Source organism: Chlamydotis macqueenii, chromosome 6, assembly GCF_036417535.1.
Source record: "Chlamydotis macqueenii isolate bChlMac1 chromosome 6, bChlMac1.mat, whole genome shotgun sequence".
Taxonomy (NCBI): Eukaryota; Metazoa; Chordata; class Aves; order Otidiformes; family Otididae; genus Chlamydotis; species Chlamydotis macqueenii.
Window position 1 is genome coordinate 2,834,460 of NC_141561.1, and position 22,565 is coordinate 2,857,024.

General features: G+C 40.1%; 1 protein-coding gene across 9 annotated transcripts in view; it reads right to left on the reverse strand.

The window, feature by feature from the left end:
- MBD5 (methyl-CpG binding domain protein 5) overlaps positions 1-22,565 on the reverse strand; it is a 132,992-nt gene that overhangs the window by 57,405 nt on the left and 53,022 nt on the right. For 8 of the 9 annotated variants that reach the window (XM_086750317.1, XM_086750318.1, XM_086750315.1 and 5 more), the window contains exon 3: positions 2,477-2,612. The gene's annotated coding sequence lies outside the window, so the exon portion shown is untranslated. Of the gene's footprint in view, positions 1-2,476; positions 2,613-15,743; positions 15,763-22,565 lie in introns of those variants that run through there. The other variant, XM_086750319.1, reaches the window with a different exon arrangement.

Sequence of the window (22,565 nt, forward strand, 5' to 3'; positions counted from 1 at the left end):
AATTATGAATATACGTTCAGAATTTCTTAAAGACAGGGGGACTACAAAGCTTCCATGTTTCAGCACTATAGATTTAGTGCTTCTGAACATTACAGGGCTTACTTGTGCTTAATACTGAATATTTTTGTGTATCCAGAGCACTAACAAGGCACACCCAGTCCACAGATATTATTAAAATAAAAAAATAATAGAACACGCATAACAAAAAAATTAATATTATTGCTGTTAGTGAAACAAAGCCTCTTCCCCTTAGTTGAAAGGGTTAAACAACTTTGTTGAACAAACAAAACTATGAGTTTATAAATGCATGGAGTCATAGGGCTCTAAATACTGAATACATATCACTGAAAACAAACCAACCCAACCCAAAACTTCAATTCTAGCAGCTGAAGAGCTGGGGTATCGGATGGACAGAGCTGCAGTAAAGGTTACTCCCAGCAAAGTCAGACACTGTGAAAGAATGATAAAAACCTTAGGGAGTTTGAGACGCTGCAGCTACCTGCTTCAGCTTATCAGGAAACTGAACGCCAATGTTTTCTAGATTACTCCAGAAATTCTAAATTTTAAAATTTAACATAAAAATGGCATAACTGAAACGTAAGAATTTATTCTTCAACTCTAGAAGTGGCAGAAATCTTAACTTGTTTGTGCTGTACATCAGCTGCGTGACATACTTCAAAGAATGAGCATTTTAATGTAGGTTACTCATCAAATTATAAATAAATAAGAATCCATGGCTTCCCAACACAGCTTGTCTTTACAGTACCGAAATAAACAGAAAGATGATATAACCTACCATTAAAGATTTTGCACACAAATACATTTCAGATCATGTTTTCACTATGGGTATTACATTCCTCAGCTAAAATTATTTATTCATGTTTAAACACATTGAAAGGTATTGATAAGAAACATTTTTAGGAAGAACTTCCCCCGAGCATAGAATGCTAATCACAGCAAACACTGTAAAACTGATTTACTGGAAACAATTCCAACAGGTGGATGAAACGGCCCAAGAATGAAACCTAAGTCACGACAGGGCTTAAAATAACCGGGTCACGGGGACGGTACAGGGATTGAAGCAGTGTCAGTAAGAAGATTCTGATAAAAGCCTGAAGAAATCTACAGAAAAGTGTTATTAAAATGAATTCAAACAAACAGCCTGATTTTAAACATCTAAATAAAATAGTAACAAGAAATTAATGATAAAAGTTGTCCATACTGAGTATACAGAAATGGAAATGTGTAAGCAAAGACGTAATTCAAAGTTTCTGCTGAAAAAACAGCCATTACCTTTATTACGCATATGCCATTTACAAACGTACTGGCATCAAAACACCAGCACCACAGAGGCAGATGACCAGCCACAGGACACAGATCTGTAAATCCTAAGCATAGACCACTCACGATAACCAAAAGGCTTCCATATGGCGAGCCAAGAGAATTTTTGGGGCTAAGTCAACAGGTTCTGCATCGCTTTTCCCCTCCCAAAAGTCTTGCTCTCATTCTCCTTTTAACCAACCCTCCTGTCTTTCTTTGCCTATTTGGAAGCACCAGGCTTTGTGATAAAGAATTACAAATAATCGTCTTAAAAAAAAAACCCACAAACTTTAAAGGATTATTTTTTTTCAGTTAAAAAAATGGATGCTTGACATTGAAAAAAAAAAAAAAAAAAAAGCACTTCTGAAGCCTGCTACTTAACACAAAAAGGTGATTGTCACAGGCTGTCCTGTTATTAAACAGCACGGCACCATCCATGAAAAGATCCCTTTATTTTTATCATTCACAGAACTTACACAGTGACTACAACACGTTTATTTTTCCATTGCTTACATATCCATAACAATAAACTTCCCAGTGAGTTCTCACCAAGTTGCAGGGATGTAATGGGGAAGGGATTTCTGGGGAAGAGACATCTGCTTTCGCAGCGCGTGTGCTGCCTCGCTCGCTTTGGGAGCTTTCTATTTACATAACAAGTCTGTGCTAACAGATTAAAAAAATCCTGTTCCCATCTAATCTCTTAAGATACATACAATATTCTTACAACTATGGTATTTGATGTATCTAAAATTAAAGATACTCTACTTTCCATAAGAAAAAATGCCAAAAAATGATCTTCCACTAACAGAAACAAACTCAATAACTTTTCAGCTGTGCGCTGTCACAAACGCCCAGTTGAAAGAGAATGGCAGTCAGCCAGTTCTCTTTTTTCCTTCAGGTAGGTCTTAAATGTATTTCTTCTAAACCAATCAACTTGATTACGGGCTGTTTCTCAGGTTATTCTTCCCGTTTACGCTGCAGCATGACTGAAAAACGCTCTTCCAAAAGAGCATATTCCAACCCAGAGCCATGGGCTCCCAAGATACAAAAAAAAGCTCAAAAGCTCAGAGATCTGTTTCCAAGCATCCAGTCTGTGCTTACTATCCATATGGATGTGAGAGGAAGAGAAAGAGTGGCAAAGAGAGAATTCCCTTACCTCAAACGAGGAAGGCTGGCAGAGGTAATCCACTGGATTTTGGTGGGTCTCTGAGCTTTTGAAGAGTTAGAGAAGTGCTGTTTCTTCAAGTCTTTATGTTTCCTTGCCCGTTTTGTTGTGATAAAGTCTCTTCTTCCTGAAAGTAAATACATGTCGTATTAAAATAAGATTTGCAGAAAGACAAGTTATCAAAACCTGTGTTTCACGTAGGCTGCACGGCTTCTCCAGCAGACTGCTTCACTACTCTAAAACCACGGGCGCGTTCAGGAAAGCAAACACGGAACAAAACTGCTGAGTTCACCTAGGTGCTCTCGGTAATCAGTGAAGAAAGGCAGAGTCCAAGGTGTGATTTAAAATAAATTTATCTCATCTGATGCTAAATACAGCTGTATTCTGTAGGAGGATCTCGTCTTCATTGACCATAAATGCAAAATCAGAAGAATATTCTACTGCCCAAGGGCAGGGTCCACCTCTGGCTACGTCCTCCACCGCTTTACCCTTCCACAGAATTTATGGCTATAGAAACAGAGCCCACACAGCTGGAGAGGGGATAAAAGGACTTTCTAACGAGATATTCCTGAGAATATCTACCAGAAAACTTCAGAGAACTTAAATTGTAAAAAAGATGCCCAGTTTTGCTTATTTATATCTAATTTATATGCACACCTCTACATATATATACACTCACAAACATACATATATATAAATTAACATAAAAAACCCTGAAGTAGCTTAGATATCATTGAAAGTACATTGTAGACTTGTAGGCATTTTCCCCCAAAACATCCTGTGACTGGAACATGTGATGGAGAATCACGCACTTAGCCTAAGCAGAGTCTCATATTTAATTTTTTTTTTCTTATAAACCAGTATAAACAGCTGGTGAAAATGGCTTTGCACAATTACGGTTGAACTAACCGGGGGTGACAGGATTTTTGGGTCTCCCCAGTGTAGACCTGGAACCCCAATCAACCCAGAAGACCTGGCTTAAATCAGGGCTCTGGTAGCTCCTCAGTAGAAACCTTGGAAACTATTGGGACACCGGATTTTTTCTGGGTTCGGCACTGCTCCCTCTCCTCCGCGGAGCCCAGCGCTGGCCCGGTGAAGCAGATAAGGGAGCCGATTTGGGTATTTCTGTGGGATTAGTCTTAACCTAGATCGGTTCCCTAATCTCCGCGGCCGGAGGAGTGCTTGTGCTGGACCAGGAAGGAGAGGCACGTGTACGGGAATGAGGAACTCCAAGCGGGAAGCGCAGCAGTGAATTTGGCTCGTGCCTGTCCAAAGCGCTTGGGGAAATTCCATGTTTGCTCATTTATTTCATGTTAGAACACTGCAGTATTCAAAATACCTTCTCACCTCCTGTTTTCATAGGAGGATCTCAGTGTATTTCGTTGTTTAAATAAAGGTAATATTTAGCTGTCTACATATTCAAAATGTATGATCCTCATTCTAAATTTTAACTGTTACAATCCCAAAGAGCAGGTGCGCATGTGAAAAAAAAAAAAAAATATCTGTTTTGAGTACATCACATCTATTATCTGAGTATTTCCTAGACATGGTATCTGGAGAAAATGGAGTTAAAACATAACAGATGACATAAAAAAAAGAAGCACATATCCTACCTTCCAGGGCTACCTTTGCACAAACATATGGCCTTTTTCAAACATGCCGTTCTTTCGCGTGACAACAAGTTGGCCATATTAACATAACTTCAAAAACACAGTTTAGCTGCCTAACAACGCGATACGCTGAGTGGAACAACATTAAAGCAAAAAGAAATACAATAACAACAGGCAGGTCTTTTGGAGAAGTTAATTTAAAAATTAGCTGTAGCTATTGAGGTTACCGTGCTAACACATTTGTTTTATTTATGTGATATATAGCTAGAAGGCTAACAGAGGAACATATTTGTTTTACGTATGCGATACATAGCTATCAGGCTAACATACTAACGTTCTTCACAGATTTGGCAACGGTGTCGTTTCAGTGGATGCAGCTTGGAATAGAGAAGATGTAAGAAGGGACACTATCTAGGTGTTCTTTTGCTTTTTTTTTTTTCTCCAGTTACAGGAAAAAAAAAAAAGAAATGGATTTTTAATTGGCAAGAGGAAAAAATCAGAGACATCACTTCAGCCAATACTCTCAATCCTATAAATCCTGCACATCTGGTACTTCCATAAAGAAAGCGATGAGCGCTAATAACACATCTTACAACCCCGAAATTACTTTTCTTTTACAAAAAGCCTTGGTTTTGACAGGAAAGGTGCATGCTACTATTCAGAAACAGCATACCTGGCCATTTAAAAAGGGAACGAACACGAACGGACGGACAGATGGGTTTCTGACCATAAAATCCCTCCTGCACAACCCCGGGTAATGGAGAGGAGAGCGCGGCGCGGGCCCGCGTACGGCGGCACTCACCGTCCCTAACCGCCGGTTGCTATGGCAAGTGTCTGCCCGTGTGCCGTACGTTAAACGGGAATACCTTCCCTGCTCCCCGTTCTGGATATTTCGATGAAGTTAATACGCGAGATTTGGACCTGTAAGGTATGGAAACTAAAGGTTCTCTCCAACAAACATGCTTTACAATTTATTTTGGGTTTGTGAAAACATGTTAGAATTAAAAATTAATGAATAATTTAAAAGCATTTTCATTCACCTGCAACACATTAAAAACTTGTGATTTATTTCCATGTGCACCTGTTGCACACGCATTTCTATTTTTTAGATCACAACAGAAATGGAATCTACTTTTCTCCTTCACTGATCTTTAATTTAATAGATAACTGTGAAACTGATGAGAATTCAGATAATAAACAAATCATTTTAGTTCTGTACGATACCAATTTGTCTTTTCCCCCTCTTTTTTTACCTAAACAAATGTTGTTAGAGGCACATAAGAATGAGTTAGTCACAAATTTTACATAGTCATCACTACTGGAAACTAAGAAATAACTGAATTTCTTTCTGCAGTTGGTACCAGAGCCATTCTCACGGGGAGAGGACAACGTTCATCCATTTCCTTCTTGATTTCTGTGGCTAACGTGAAGCCTTAACATACAAAATAGAAATATCCCAAAGCGAGCATACTTGGTAAAATAACCCCAAGGAGAGAGAAACAATCTTCTTCCCACCACAGGGGTCCCCACCAGAGCAACTGCAACCTCAGCTGTCACCCACTGAACAAAGATCCATGACAAAATTTGGTAAGTCATATACTTAAAATAAATAAATAAATAAAAAACCCGCCCCTTTTCTTCTGACAGGAATGCTGTTTTCCACTATCAGCAAGTGTATACAGTCCTCTCTTTCTTGCCACACAATAAAAGAAATAATTTATAGACGGCTTCATTTATTCGACTGCATCATACCTCGGCAGCGGAAACTACATCAGAAAACTCCTCCGCGGGCTCAGCGGTCCTGGATTACAACTCCGAACCTCTCCTGTGCTTTGTAATGCATACAACTTGCAGAAAGAGTCTCAAAAGCATATTTACAGATTGCATAAAGGCCAATAACAATAGTTATACGCATTCTATTTATATTAACATACATTTTTTTGAAATGCTTGACATAGATGAGGCACAAGACAGCTGAATCGCTTTCCTCCTGCCCATCCAGCTACCCTGGGAGCTTCCACCCCGCGCTGGAACACCTCTTTCATCGGTAAGAGCTAACTCATCGCACCAGAATATGTTCATTTCTATATTCTGATTCAGATTATTTTAAATAAATATACTTGTGTTGACACCAAGACTGTAAGCTTTTTGGTTCCTGTAAGAACATGCCGTCAGCAGCTGAACAGTACTTGAATAAACGTAAAAATAGCAGAAGGAACAGAAAAGGATACCTGGACTCGAAAGTTAATCTCTTATCCAAAGCCTCGAACATTAGGAAAGAAGAAATTTAATGCAACAAGCACACTAACAGTTTATATTTTTGCCCCATGATACTTTATCATCACACAATCAAGTGCCTTCTTTTAGACTTGATATTATGCCGTTGTTTAAAATTAAATCCTGAAAAAAGAAAATAACAAACTTTTCTAAACTGTGCTATTTCTTATTCAAAAAATTCTTGGCACAGTTCTCCATAACTGGCAAATCTAGATTATTTTCAAGTCTCAGACAGGCCAAATGCAGCCGCCCATCGCAGCTGACAGAAGGACTCAATGACTGGCATCCAGCGCAGACGCTTTGCCATCAATTTTCTCAGTGGCAGAGAAATCTTCTCCTAAATTTCCTAAAAATTTGATCCTAAATCTGAAATGTTACTTTGTACATCTAAAGTTCACATAGAAAGGAAGCAACCCACCCCAGTATGGGAATACCACATGAATTTTTTTTTTTTCAATTGTTACTCTTCAGTTACAAGATAATTTGGAAACTCTTAAAGAAGCAAAAATAAAAAAAAAAAGGAAAAAGACCAAAACCGTCGTTGCTTGACAATCCTCTCATCACTAACCTTTTTATAGGGGAAGTACCTTAGGGAAGGTACAGGGAACAGCTTTCACCACCACTCCCTGCAGAGCCAAGGGTTTTTCTGAATTTTACTCTTTGCTTATTCAGTGATGCGACCAACTTGGTCACCGCAGCACTCGCGCTTTCCGTACGCCTCGCTTCCACCATCCCTCCATGGCTACAGAGCGTTCATCTCCCAGTAAAACAATAACCAAAGTTATCTCACACACAGATTTCGTTACTGAATATCTCCGCAGCGCCTTACAAGGTGTTAAACATTGTCAGGCTACAGAAGTCTGGACAGTCTGTACTCCAGCAAGTATCCCGCCTTAAAGAGTTCAAAATAAATAGATACAGAGAAGGAATTTTGTTTCACTACCCAGCACGGAGCACGCCGCCTGCAGAAGGCCCTCTCCTTCACCACCGAGGAATATTCATCACCGCGCTTCCTCTAAGTAGTTCTTTCAAAAGGATGTTGCTGCTAATTAGTACTACTAATTGTCCAATTCATTCATAAAGTATCGGGACGGTATTTTAATAATCCCCTGACACGCAGCTCCTAAAGCAGAACTCAGTTTCTGGAATTGCAATTCTATTCTGGGTGAGGTTAATAGATGGTTTCCCACCGAGTTCAATGTAATTCACACTGGATCACTACTGAGTCTATATTTATATAAAATGCCCTATTATTTGAATCTGTTTGATCATTTAAAAAAAATAGCTATTTATTCAGAAATAGAGATCAAAATTCTTTAAAAATAAAAAAAAAAAGTACCCATCCTCCTAAAAGGCTAATAAAACCCACTTCTTCGTTGCAAGCTTTTCTGAAGCCTTCTGAGTTTGCGAAAAGGTCAGAGATGAGAAAAATAGCTCAGGCAACAGTAGTTTATATATAAACACACCTCAGACCTCATGATGTCTTAACGTATTTACCAGTCTGGAAGCTTTGCTGATCTTGAGCAATTACTGATACACACATCGTGTATTGTTCTGGCCACCGTGGTGATAATAAAAATAATTATCCTCGCTGCAGAATTTGACAGAGCCAAATTTTCCCTGAAACTACATTCTGAACACTGATTCATACTGAAATGTAAAAATATTATTATCTATATAATATTTCATATAAATATACAATATGCACATTATTTAATTATACAAAATACAAAAAATCTCCCACACATATTGAGTAGTAGGGTCCTGAAATGCTTCCTCATCTGCTCAAGTCCTCTCCTAACCGTCGTAACACATCTCACTCTGACACCAGCTGAACTCTCTCTTGCTACCCATAGGATCCCAGAACAGTTTGGGGTGGAAGGGACCTTAAAGCCCATCCAGTCCCAGTCCCCTGCCCTGGGCAGGGACACCTCCCACCAGTCCAGGTCGCTCAGCCCCATCCAACCTGGCCTTGGGCACTGCCAGGGACGGGGCACTCACAGCTCCTCTGGGCAGCCTGTGCCAGTGCCTCACCGGGAAGAATTTCTTCCGTGATTCTCCACTTCTTTAGTATCTCTCTGTAGAGTCTCCTCAGGGGAAAACTTGTCCCAGTGTATTTCCTCAGCCCTCACCTAGTTTAGAGAAGCATCAGAAGGAACGCAGGCACCTTCCTCCAGGGAGGCTGCTGATGACGTTAGAACTGAGAGCTGCGGCTGGCGGAGAACGTCACGGACAGGAATGGTCACAGGCCAGTTCACGCAAACGGTGGATATGGAAATGTTTATAGTCACATCAGACTTTTTCAGTTAAAAACCTAAATATAGATGAAAACCTAAGCTGGCAGTTTGTGCATGTAAAGCAAGAATGAAGACAGTTCTCCTAATCCATACCTACTCCCTGCTTCTTTCCAGGCTGTTCTTCCCTAGAGTATTTCCAAGTAAACGAGCAAGCAAGCCACAACGGTCTTGCTGGCAGACTTGGTCACCGGTCGGATTTCCTAACATCACAAAAATCAGGATGACCAAAACCAAGCCTACTTCCTAAAGCAGGACACCATGCAGAGGTTGTGAGTACTACTCTAAGAGTTTCAGAGAGGTAGGAGGCAGGGGACCTGGTAGGGATGCCTTGGGACCTGGGCATCCGTGGTGCCTTCTGCCTCGCTTTCCGGCAGGCGCTCTCGCTGCAGTGGATCGTAATCGGAAAAAAAGGACAAATCACACTCAGTGGGGATGGCTGCAGTACTAGCTACAGCTGACAGAGAGAAAGCATTACACTGAACATCTCCTACAGCAAGCTGATCACAAGAATCATCCGATAGCAGTAAGTTAATCAGGTTCCGACACTGTTCGATATCCTAACAGAGATACTGAAGCACGTGCTTAACATTTGCAGCACTGAGAGCGAGCTGGCGGAAAGCTACAGGATAGGCAGTGAGAAGCTTTGCTGCACAGTTCTTCATCACCGGGAAAAAGAGTAATTCCCAGAGCATCATGTAAATGGCTACTGATACTTCTGCACTCAAACCCAGCTGTCTGACTGGTTTTTAACCTTTTTTTTTTTTTAACCAATTTGCAGATCACTACAAATACAAAGTTTTCTACCTTTCAATTCCTATTTTTAAATTATTTTTTATTACTCATTGTTGTATTCCAAAATCTACAACGTAAATTGAACATACAAAGTGCATCACGTTTCTTGCTTCCAAAACAACCCAACGAACGGCTGCATTAATGCTGTCATACAGAGATCAAGAAAAGCCTCTCACACAAACAACTGCTGTTCGCTCCATGTTAGCCAGCTCTTCACATCTCAGAAAAAGGATCCGAGAACAAGACTTTCAATAACAGCCAACAGACAACTTGGTTACATGCGAGTTTGGTTTTTTTATTACAAGATTTTATGTACAATTTTCTCTACCACCAAAAAAATCCCCTTTCAAACCAAAGAAACTTCTACCATACAATGCAAAAGACTGACATCGTTTAAGGCCTCCATTCATAAACAAGAAGCAAACGCTTTAAATTGCTTTGCAAGTTATCTTAGTAATTAAAAAAAATCTAAGGGTAATAGCAGTACAGCCTTGTAACTCGTATGGATCTGGGAACGCAATGTCACAACCGGTCTAATTTAAAGCAGAATTTTTTCCTTCTTCACAGAGTCACAAGCTAAGTGTCCCAGTTTGTTCACTCCCAGCATGTTTTTACACTATCTGGACTTAGCCTTAATACAAGAGAGTTTCCAAACCTTGAAGCTTTTGTTTCCTCTTCTGTACTTGTAAACTTTTCTAATTAAAGGTACGGCAGCCGGTAGGAAGGGGTTAGTGGGAGCTTCCAGATGACAGAACTCATTTCCCAAAGACAGCATCGAGACATCGCTCAAGAAGAAAAAAAAAAAAAAAAAAAACAACCTTTAAATTCGTACTGAATTCCGCCAGATGGAAATGGATGGGACAAACGGATCCCCTGACAACTACTAATCTGGCAGATAAAAAGATTTCTCTTCAAACCCAGTGCTGAGACACTAACAGTGAGCTGAAGCCTAAGGACTAAAGCCCATCTTCATCTTAACGCAAACTTGCTTTAAATTTGCCAGCTGGAAGAGTACACTTCCCAGATTTTTGGAAGCGGCACTCAGTGGCCTTGGTCTGACGCGGAGTAAGCCTGACGCGCTAGGCCCAACTATTCGGATGGCCGATGGCCTGCACCCATGGTAAAAGCACCTGCACACACAGAGAAGTTGATCGGATTTTAAAGATGTCTTTCAAGGGATGGCAGGACACAGCTGTGCCAATGGAGAAATTTTTGGTCAGCTTTTTTGAAAATGTCAATGTGGAAACATGTGGCGAACACACTTACACAAAAGTCGGGGCCTAAAATAACCGTGTAAAATTCTACTTTCACCCTCACTTTGGATTAACAAGGTGATGAACAAATGTGACAAACAGGACCCTCATCTGAGGAACTAAAAGCTCGTAGTTTCATCTTAATGTAAGCAGAAGTCAACAAACACATGATCATACATAAAGACACAAAATGAAGATATGAAAAATGGCTGCGTGCACTACTGCGGTAGGAAATACCCATTTTAGCTGCTGCTCAATTTCAGAGAACAGAAAAAAATATCAGAAGTCTGAGTAACATGAATTATTTTGAAAAATATCATGATGGCCTGAAAAACAGACGAGAAAGCCTTTAATTCTCACTGAACCAAGATCTCTGCAACCGTATGCGGCAATTTTAACAGCCCAAACTTCAGCGGTAAGATTCTAAGCAGCTGTGCCACATACTTCCCTATCATGCTATACAAGATGAAATACTTAAGAAGCACTACCTAATGTTTACCTGCCAACTCTAGAATACATCTCTAGACCATACGTTGGTATGTGTTTATGATGATATAGCTTAAAAAAAAAAAAAAAAAAAAAGAAAAAAAGGCACATCAGCTATGGCTTCATCACTTTTATCATTCCTGTTCTTGAGCCACCCATAAAAGAGAGCCGCTCTTCCCAGCAAAGCTGCTGGTTCGAACGTGAGTGAAATGCATGTAACTCTTCTCCTAACTGAAGGAGTTTTCTGCTCTACGGCATCCAAAGTTCCTAGCAGCCTTGTAGCACTCTAAACGAGGAATATATCAGTACACTCTTCTTGAAATTCTGCGTTAGCAGGTACGGCGTTCAATCCTTTCCTCCACTCCAGTAGCTACTATCTCTCTTGAACACTTCCAGCAACGCGTACCTCCGCAAAAGTTTTGGTGCTAGAGAAAGCGACTGGCCTTACACACAAAACAAGAGTTTCAGAGGAGGTTTAGAAAGCCAGCCTGATGTAATTGCAAAGAGCCAACACGAGTGCTACTGAAATTTGCCTCCAAATGTGTTATTATAATGTGAAACGCTAACCAAGCAACGATGCAGAATACAAACATCACTAAAAAGAGTCGTAACGCTGTCGTTCACGTAGGTAACAGTTATATGTTACTAAGTGGAATGACCAAACAGGTAAGGGTGGGGCTCCAAATAGTCAACACAAACCAGATCCAGTCTTCTGAACCATTTACTTTTTCAACTATAAACACATCCTCTGCGAAACTACTAAGATTAAGAATCTGCTCATGCAGCTAGATCCTCATCTTGCATACGAGGGCTTTGCTACAAAGCGGTGTAAACGTACTCAAGGCAAGCATTCATCCTAAAACACCCACGGAACTGCAGTCAATGGAGACACTCAAACCAGTTGGCCTGGGACTGCTGTAGGTCAGCCCAACTGAGGGCTATACCAAGGTAGACCCAGTTTGTACGTCAAGTAGCAGATAAAAACAAGCTGTTTAAAATATTTTTCTTTAAATAGACCTTTGGTTTAGACCTTGTAAAGAAACCTTAAACACAGAAAATATGAATTTGTCTGCCCAGCAGTAACACTGTACCCTAACGTTCCTCACGTCATCAACAACTATTGTTATACCCATGTATCAAAATATTTTGTATTGGTATGTCTTCCCACTTGCTATAACTAAGCCAGAGTGGCACAGTTAATTGGACAGCACAGAATAAACGATCCTTTCTGCTTTATCAATTTTATTCACCGATACAAATCCCACAGCAAACTCTAAATTTGTTGCAATCGTACAGTGAACGGCAGCCTGGGCCCTTATAACACAGGCCACAAAGATGGGAACACTGAATTTATCTACAAGCATTAAAGAGCACAAATCTTCTGAAGTGCTAGGATTTCACACTGGTCTTCTAAATTTTTCTCAGTCGAACTCTACAGTCTTGAACTTTATTAATTGTTGACTACTTAGCATTTCTGTATAAATTTTGCCAATACGTTTGATACAAATGCATTTCTGTAGCACGCCTTCCTGCTGCCACTTACCAATAGAGAAGACCAACGTGTAAAACCAATATAAGGGCACATAACTTTATTTTAATCTCCATTTTCAAATTTCCGTGCAACCAGCAATAAAAGACCACTTGGAGATTGCCATGTATGTAACTAAGTGTGAAGAGTCATACCGAGAAGGAGATCCAAGACACGTTCAGAGCAAAGATGTCTGTCCGAAATGACGACGGACACAGGCAGGGAGCATCGTACTATAAAAACAGTCTGAGATATGGGAGTTTTGAGAAGCTAAGGCAAACCGAAAAGCTGAAGAGGTAGAATGTTAAATTGTTTTCAAAATTTCCCACTGTTACAGAGAGTAGCACTTGTAAAAAACTTAATCTATGAAGCTTTTTGGAACTACAGCAAGATAATTTAACACATTATGCTACCACGGAGTTGAGGTCGCACATACCGACATCATGTTTTGCATGAATTTCGAACATCCTTCGCTTTATGTTATTTGACATTCACGGAATCATCTCAGGTTAAGGCAAATGGCAAAACGTTGCATCGGGTTGTATCTTAGTAACCGCAATGCTGCACGCTTAGCAAGGAATTCAGGATTTCAGGTATTTTGTTATTACCGCAAAGGCACCATATATACATTTACATACAGTAACTGTTGTATCAACGGAACAGTTATTCAGTGATTTCCAGGCACAGCACTCCAGCACCATTATCAACTCTGAAACCTATCAATTTGATTTTTTTTTTTTCCTTTCTTTCTTCTTTTTAGCTGGCACTAGCACAAGATGTTCTGGCATAGATTGTTTTCAATTTGCACACATTGAAAACCAGTGTTGATTTCCTGGGACAGCTCATTTAAAATTGCTATGTTCCCTTTAATTGAGCAAGATTTACAAGAGGGCCATAAAGATTTCTTGTACTATTAACCATTTGATTTCCAGCACCCTAGAGCAAGGCTCATTTTCTCTTTCCACTATGTACTAACGTGACTTTCTCTCTCTCAAATCACGGAAATGTGTAAGAGGACTTCCTAGAGGCGGCGGCATTCTCTTCTCCCCGTCCCAGATACATCACACGCACGGATACGCCGGGATTTCTCCATGCCAAAGCACAACATTTCTTTCCAGTGGCTGGCCGGACAGCCATCTATCAGTTCCCTGTACTGGAAAGTAGACAGGATTTCTAAGTCTCCTTCACTTCCCCAGGCTCCCGGTCCGGCAGCTCGGAGCTCTCAGACCACTGCTCAGGTTTGAGCCTTCACAACGTAGCGCTCTCCTTCGCTCCAGCGCTGACCCTGCTTTGGATTCCATGAAGTGCCAGGGATACAACATTCCTCTGAGTGCAGCTTTTGTGTTTCAGAAGGGACAAAAAGGAACAAGCATCTGATTTATTTTTGTTATCTTTTGGTTTGAACAGTGATGCTAAACATATTCTTCGATTTATTTTTTTTTTTTTTTTGGCACAAAAAGCGATGCTGCTGCTCAGGTGCATGCTAACAGTTACCACGTAGCTTCCTGGAATGTTGATTTTATTTCAACAGAAACATGTTGAGCATAAACAGCTTACAAAATGAAAAAATAGGATGAAATTACGAAAGCAACAAGAACTGACAGCATATGATGCTAAGGTAAAAATATTTTGTAAGTGGCTATGTAACACATCAGGCTTCCCTATGCTCCTTCGTAAGGGCTCATTCCAGCTCCTCCCACTCTCCCTGCTGCCACCCCCGTCTCCCTTCACACAGGAAATAATTCTTCAGACTGTGCAAAGTGACCTGAAAGCCTATTACTTCTAACGTAGTCGTCAGTGATTACCTGGCGCTGGTGTCACAGGTGTTCTGCGCAGCTCACCACTTGCTGTCACTACCAGGCAGGTGTCGCTCCCAGTCCTGCAGCCCAGCGTGACGCTCCCGCTTGCCTCTCCAATCGTCCCACGCACGACCTGCGGATACCCAACTGCCGAGGTACCCTGCCTTCAACGGGGTGAAGTGACCAGCTATTAATTATCAACTATTATTTGGGACCCTGCAAAACCTGGTATTTTTACAACACCTAATGAACACATTTTTCCAAACCGATTGACTGTTTTGTCTCCTCACGGATGCACACTGATAACTTGCACAATGACAACACGCAGTTTCTGTCAAAAGCCTCGGCATCACCTGGGACTCGAAGCACGGAGAACCACTGCCCACGCCATGCAAGTGCCCACCACAAGAGCATTAGCGCTGATGTCCTACCACCAAACGCTACACTCACCACCACACTGGTGAAACGTCCAAACAGAATGGAAACCTTCTCTTGGTGAGTTATCAGGAATATATTTTTTTTTTGGCATCAATACAGATCAGAGTAAATTAACAGACAAGCAGGAAAGCTCTCCTCCTGCATCCCAAATCTCTAAAGCCATTTTTGGACTTGTATACACGAAGCACTGAAACAACAACAGATGAAGAGACAGTCTGATTCCTGAAAAGGACTGGCCAAAGGCCTTCAATCTTGTACTCCTGTCAAAATACATCCAAGATATCGTGTGTGAAATCTATCAAAAACTGAGTGTTAAAAAATTAAATCAGCCTGATGAGGTAGACGGCTAGCCCTACCGTTCTTCGTTAAGTAGTTATGAAATGTCAAAGGTAAGAAGCATACCGGCTCTAGAGATCATCAACATCTGCATTTGGAATTACACCAAGATCATGTACATGAGGGGCAGAGCGAGTGAAAAGGAAATAAAATGCAAGTTCTCCTAACGTTCAAAGACTGCCTTGAAGGCGTAGCAAGTTTTCAGCTATTTTAGCACATTTTCTTTAGAAGTACAGATTAGGTTTGGGTTTTTATTGTACTTCCTTGCTTCTAAGTATTAACTTAGCATTCTCTGCTCTGGGCTTTCAGAAATGCTTCCGTATTTTGTTTTCCTGTCAAGCCTTGAACTGCAGCGGACAAGGCCGAGCTCAGGGCACGCTGCCTCCGCATGGGCGACCTGTCGGGAGCGAGCAGTGCTCGGAGACGCTGAAGTGGAACCCACCTGAGAACGTGTGCTTTAAGTACGAGGGGGCAAAGGATGGTCTGTGCAGTCTTCAAAGATCTCGGGTGGGCAACTGCATGGTCAGACACCAATTTCTGGAGAGCTTTTCTTCAGCAGAGAACTTTGAGGAGTACACGACAAACATATAAAACAAATTTGGACAAATCCAGATATGTCAAAGGTTATTCCACCATTTAAATTTGCTGGTCAAACTCTGAATCCAGTAATTTATTCAACTTAAATCACCACGTTACAGAAGTTATGGAAAAATCCGCTACTAAAAATAAAATAAAATAAAAAAATCCATATTTACTTTCTCCAGAAAACCTTCACCGGAGAACCTCATTGGAAACATCTTCAAAACTCCTCCAAAAATCTTTCTTTTTCACCTTTTATTAGAGCAAAAGAATCCTGGAAATGAATGACAGGGACGGCTTCAGCATTCAGACAGCATTCCTTAACGTTGCCAACGAACAGTTTTCAGATGGGACAAAATACTAGATGAGTTCAAGGACAGATAAGAAAAATTTAACAGATACAGAATCTGTAGCCTAGAGCTCATATTAAAAACCATGCTGCAAAAATATCTGAATGTGTCAAAGCCAGAAGAAGGGCCAGGTATCTCAAATGAGATGCCCATCCAAAATGCAGCAATGAAATACTTCAGTCTCTGTACTTTGTGAACACGACTGAAAAGTTTTTCCAGTTCTGCCTTCAATTTCCACGGAGCCAGGACCTAACTCAGACTCCAGTAATCGCATACGAACACCGACTGCATCCTCAAACCCGGCTGCTTTACAACCACCACTAAACGACCACGCTTAGTTCAATGCTAAGATACATAGTTACATCCTAGATTCATGTTCTCTAAATTTCTATTTCTACCTAAACAAATAACTTACTCTTGTGTCCGTCCAACTGGTTTTAACTCCCTATATACTTAGCTCTGGAATTAAGAATTGATCACGGAGGAGGATGTCAGACCCTTCTTGCCTTCCAGTCAAAAATGCAATGCCCCTGAACTCAACCCAAAATTCACTTACGGCTTTCGCTCAACAAGGGAAGGACAGACTGCGGCAGCCACGGAGCGCCAGGGATCCTGCCTACGTCCGTACCTGGAGCGCAGGCTTTAGATACACACAGCAGAAGTAGGCCAGGCCGCATTTCTTAGCGCGCAGTTTGGCAGATCATTGTCACAGAAATGCCTTTCATAAACTTTTCCCCAATTGGCGTCATTTTTTTCTTTCTGCAAATAATGCAAGAAACTGCTAAGGCATGTGTACAGCTAAAGGAGATGAAGAAAGTATAGCACACCGTAACGACAACGAGCAACAATACAATTACAAAAGATTTAGTACGTATAAACAAAGAGAAAATAGATAGGTCCTTCCAGATGAAAGGTAGAGCAGTATTAATTTTATATAAAAAGTTATTTCTTACTGCTACTAATATGGAAACAGTTCTCTAAGTGAGATGGTGAGCTCAGTATTACTCCCAGGCTCTAAAACAAGATCTGGGCTTTAATATAGGTGGGATTTAAGCTAGGTTCTAAGAAAACTGATCGTCTGCATGCTGAAGTAAGACAGAAGTCACTGTGGTCTCTTCTGGCCATTGGGTTTTTAAGTTCCTTTACACACTCAAAAAAACCCAACCAGACGTTATCTTGGGCAGGAAAACAAAATAAGCAGAGCAGATATAAAGATGGAAAACGCAACTGAAGAATCTACATCCAGCTGAAGGCATCGCTCCCATCTTTGCTTGAAGACACACTTTTACAAGTATTTCTAGTTCGAAAGCACTTTATCATTGATCAGCTGCACTCTCCTCTTTTGCGAAAGGACTCAAATAGAACTTTGTGCACGAGGGAGGCGTTTGTAGAGGCTGCTTCTCTGGGGAAGGAGGGGGCAGCTCTGGGAAACGCGGCTTGTCTCTCTTCGCCCCGCTTCCCAAACGAGCGCCATCCACGCGGTGCGTGGTCTGGATCCCCGGACCTCGCTGTTCCACCCTCATCAGCGCGTTCCCTACCCCTTCCTGCAGCTGCAGCCAGGCTGATCCATGTGTAATTATAAACGTTTGACTGTCTCTGATGGAATTTCAGCTCTGCATTCCTGTAGCTCACATCAAAACTACTCAGAGAGAACATGTGATTTCATACGTTTAGATGGGGCAATTGTGATAATCTAATCTGAGAGAGGGGATTTCAAAACACCGCATCTTACAGCTGAATGACAATCTCACCCAGTCGCTACGGCGGACATTTTGCTTATTTTCTTCAGTTAAACTGAGCATGACAACCTTCTTGGTAAAATGCACCTGCAGACCAGACCATCCTGAAGCAATGACCCATTTCGCTAACAAAAACCTAGAAAGATCCTTCTTACGCCCCAGAAGCGCAAAAAAAGTCACCATTTTACAAGATCTTTTCTGCCAAACATCAATATTCTACTCACACTGTGAACACAAGGTGGTTCTTGTTTTCAGAGAAGAGACTGAACAAAAACAGGGGTGTTTAGGATGGTACTTCCACCACCTTCAACAGGGAGGTAAAAGGTGAAGTTTTTTTTTTTTTTATCATTCGAAACAGCAGATCTATTTTTAGAGATTTGAAATGTATTTCAAATTTTAGATGAACAACAAAATCCCATTTAAGAAAAACAATGAAAATCATCATTTCATGTATCTACTATGTCTTCATAATAATTTCCCCTGAAAAGGTATTAGAAAGAAGTCTTTTAAGCACAAAGCCAAGGGAATTATGGAAACACTTTTGGTGGTAACCACTGAATTTTATGCCATCATCCTGAAGAAGATGCCTGGCTCGGTTTTTACTCTTCTCTATTATTTTTAAGAGAAAACACTTTAAACCAACTGGTTTGTACAGCATTTCAGGTATGCAGATAAGGTATCAGGGCCACCCACAGTCTTAATACTATTAAAGACAGACGGCAAAATCAGCTACATATTAGTAATGTGGCATTTTTAAAGTAACATCATCTAAATCAGCGATTTGCTAACTTGCTACACTGGAAGATACACATTTTGCAGTTTCATAACATTAATGAGTTTGCAATGTGTTTTAAAATGTCCCTTTGCCCAAACAACAGTGCTTTTCTCTACCATCACCGGTTCCAAATAATTGTCTTCCAAGGATCGGAACCAATTTTAATAAGTATTGACTTGATCAAGGCACGTGCTTAAATTTCTGTGCATACAGCCGTTAAAGACAGTTCACTTAGACTTTCACATTATTATCTAGTATTCTGCAAGTCAATGGAAATACCGACATCAAAGTTTAAATCAGGTAAAGTTTTCTTGTTTTCTCCAGCTGTGAAATTTCATACTGCACACAATGTACTTGACACCAAGATCTCTTGAATATGAATATTTGGGGTTTGTAAATCCATCGAAAGGCCAAAAGTTGGCATGCAACTAACAACCAAGTGCACTCTCCTCTTTCCAAAAAAATCAAGACCTTTATTTTGGGTTGTTCTTAACTAATTGCAGACATGTTTTACAGGAACACAGTGTATTTACCCACTTGGGAAGACATCGCGCTCTTTCACACCTACAGAACGCAAAAGCCCACGACTTTGACTAACATCAGCATCTATCTGTTGCATTTCCTTTCAGACTATGTTATACTACTTCTTCAAGAGATGAAATTACATAAAATAACATCTGAAGCACACGTGTATCGGGTATATATTTAATTCCACGCTATGAAAATACAATATAGGCTGTAAACTACTACATGAGAACCTAATTCAAGACAATAAGTACCTTCCAGTCAGAACACCTACATGTCAGACTATTCCAGGCTGCCATTATGCCTACTTGTCAACTGTTCATTTGCTTATGGAATCTATCCTACCAAAATGTCACTTGCTGTCACTCAAACGCTTGAACTATGCTTGAGATAAAAAGAAAATTAAAGGAAATAAAAGATATACACCTGAACCAACAAAAATGTCTACACTGGAAAATCTGTGAAACTTCCAAACGAGAATTCGTAGCATAAGCAAAAACGCTGTGTTAGAATTATCTAGGTGAGGTTAAACTATATACATTATAATAAATATAATATACATCATAATTTTTTCTCTTCTGCCTTTTATTGAAGGTGCACCTGTGGCCAAGATTCCTTCTCCATTTCCTTTGTCAGGACAGCAATTAAATGAGAATTCTGTCATGCCGCCATCTTCGCACGAACTATTATCGAATTATACAAAAGATTCAACAATGAACATTTCCATTTATGTATCAATAGCATAAAAATAATAGCATTTTGTTTTCTAACATCTAAACAACGTACATCTCAAAGATACTACAGTTCCTTTGGAAAATTCATGCTGGGATCTATGTCCTAAATAGTTTTAGTTCCTGTATTAAGGACTCAACAAACGGACGGAGTTGGTCAAAAACGATGAGGTATTTTCACTTTCATGGCATCTTTCAAAGTTTAGTTCACCTGTCCTTTGCCGCAGCTCAAGGGTTTTTGCCCTCACTCTCAGAACGGTGCCTAGGGCCTTTCATACACTGAGGATAAAAACCATCAGGAAATGTAATGAATCTTTTGAAGTGATGTAAACTCTGTTTGGGAGACTAAGTTAAAGCAAACCGCTGCAATTACTGCGCCATCTTGGTGAAAGTCTTACCTGTCATTAACACTTTTCAGGAATGTGGTAAAAAATAAAAATAAAAATCCCATTTTGAATGACAGTTCTGGCCTACCACCACAGGTTTTCAGAGGAAGAGTGCCTCTTTTCTTTAGAAACTTTGTACGAGTTTGAACTTAAAAGCATCACTGGTTTTAACTTCAAAGCATTTTACTGAATCAGGATCCTCCCAGGAGAGACAAAGATGTCTGAGATTCACTGAGCTGGATCGGCGGAAGCTAACTGGGGTAGGGATGTCCCTTTAGCAAACACACGCTGAGAAAGGCCAGTCCAGAATCTGAAAAATGACGACGCCTTGTTTAAAGATAAACCACAAAAGTAAGAATCAGTTTAATTTCAAAGCTCTTATTTCTCATTGCAGGAAGGCTGTTGTGGCTCTACTTACAACACATGGATTGCAGCTCTCAGCGGTACAAGGCCCGATCAGGTACGCGCAGGTGATCCAAGCTGAACGTGCCAACTTCAAACCAGGGCTGTACGCAAAGCCGTGGGAGTTCATCCCTTCCCACCAGTCCCTTTAGAGCACCAAATTCCTGCCTAACGGGAGATGACTGCAAACATCTCAGCACACATTCAAGGAAAGCTCCTGCGTCTTCTCCCTGCACATCATAATGAGGACAGAAACGAGGAGAAAGGCCAACGAGGCCAGGCCTTTGCTGCGGTGACACTCGTGTCTGGAGCAAGCACCCTCTGGTCAGTCACCAGCACCAGTTATCCAAAGCAGCTGCTGGCTGATGAACCACAGCACAGACAGCTCTTCTTTTTTTTTTTTTTTGTATTTTGATTTTCCTTAGCCTTTTTGATAGAGTTTCATCATGATACTGAGTCTCCAAGGATGTGAATTTATCGTAATGGGAAAATAAACCAGAACAAAATAGTGAAATGGAAGAGAAACCACCTCTACAACCTTTCAGGTCATCTTCATGGAAAGAAAAACAATGGTTTCCTAGGTTTTCATTAACACATAGATTTTAAGTTTGCTACCTTTGAGTTTATCTTAAGAGCACTGTTTTTCAGACAGAATTATAAAAAAAAAAAAAAAAATCAAAGATCTGAATTTGGTTTGGCGTTACAACAGAAGAGAATAATTCACTTTCTTTTAGATATTACATTCTAACTACATTCTTTCTCAAAATATTTTGTCTAATTAACAAATAATGGTAGTTGCTCTTATCTATTATTTTAAATTCATAGCTCTTTAAGGAAAAACAAAGAGGATGTGCATTTTACTTCACAGAATTTTCTTGATATATTGCAGGAAAACATAAGGATAGGTACTCGTAAAGCTTTCTAACATCATAGACTGAAATAATAAAAACTCCAAAACTTTGAGACAGCCAGGTTACTGTGGCTGTATGAAGCCAGATCTTACACAACTAATTCAGAAGCTGTGTGCATGCACGGCTAGCTTCGCTAAGAAAAATTACAGATAAAAATTATGAATTTTAACAGTTTTGCTATGATGGTATTAATTTTAAAGAGAGATGCACTGCAGTATCAGAAATTTTTGCATTACTTAAATATTTAACTTTGAAATGCCAATTAAACCACTGAGCTTCATTAATACGGTAACAATAAAACATGTTGGGAATATTTGCTTTTGTTCAGAGTGCCTGTTGTTCCAATTTTTCAAAATGGAAAGCCCTCGTAGTTTGCAATATTTATTTATAGTATTTCCTTCCAGAAAGAGTTAAAAACATCAGCCCATATAATATTTGAAAACTGTTTCAGAAGGACCAGATGGAAAATAAATGGACACCACCAAAAACAAACTTCTTGCTCTGGTGACACATGAAAAGCTTGGCAGAAGAGCTACAAAATTTTCTGCTAAGGCAGAATTGACCTAACAAACTCAATATATTCAAAACATACTCTAAAATTTGTCTCTAAAACATACCTAAAAGTAGTCATATTGTAGAGCAACATTATAGGAATATCTTTTTTTTTTTTTTTTCCCCTCCAAAATCCTTTAAATGATTTCTGGAGAAGTAAGTTCCAAATTCAGTAGGTTTCCCTTTATTCTATTTAAGAAGGCAGAATCAGTTTCTGTCTTGCCATAGAGAATGTAACTTGGGATTTCACAAAAACCCAGCCCTTTCACATTGAAAGATGAGAGAGACAGAGAATTCACTGCTCTCAGAAAAAA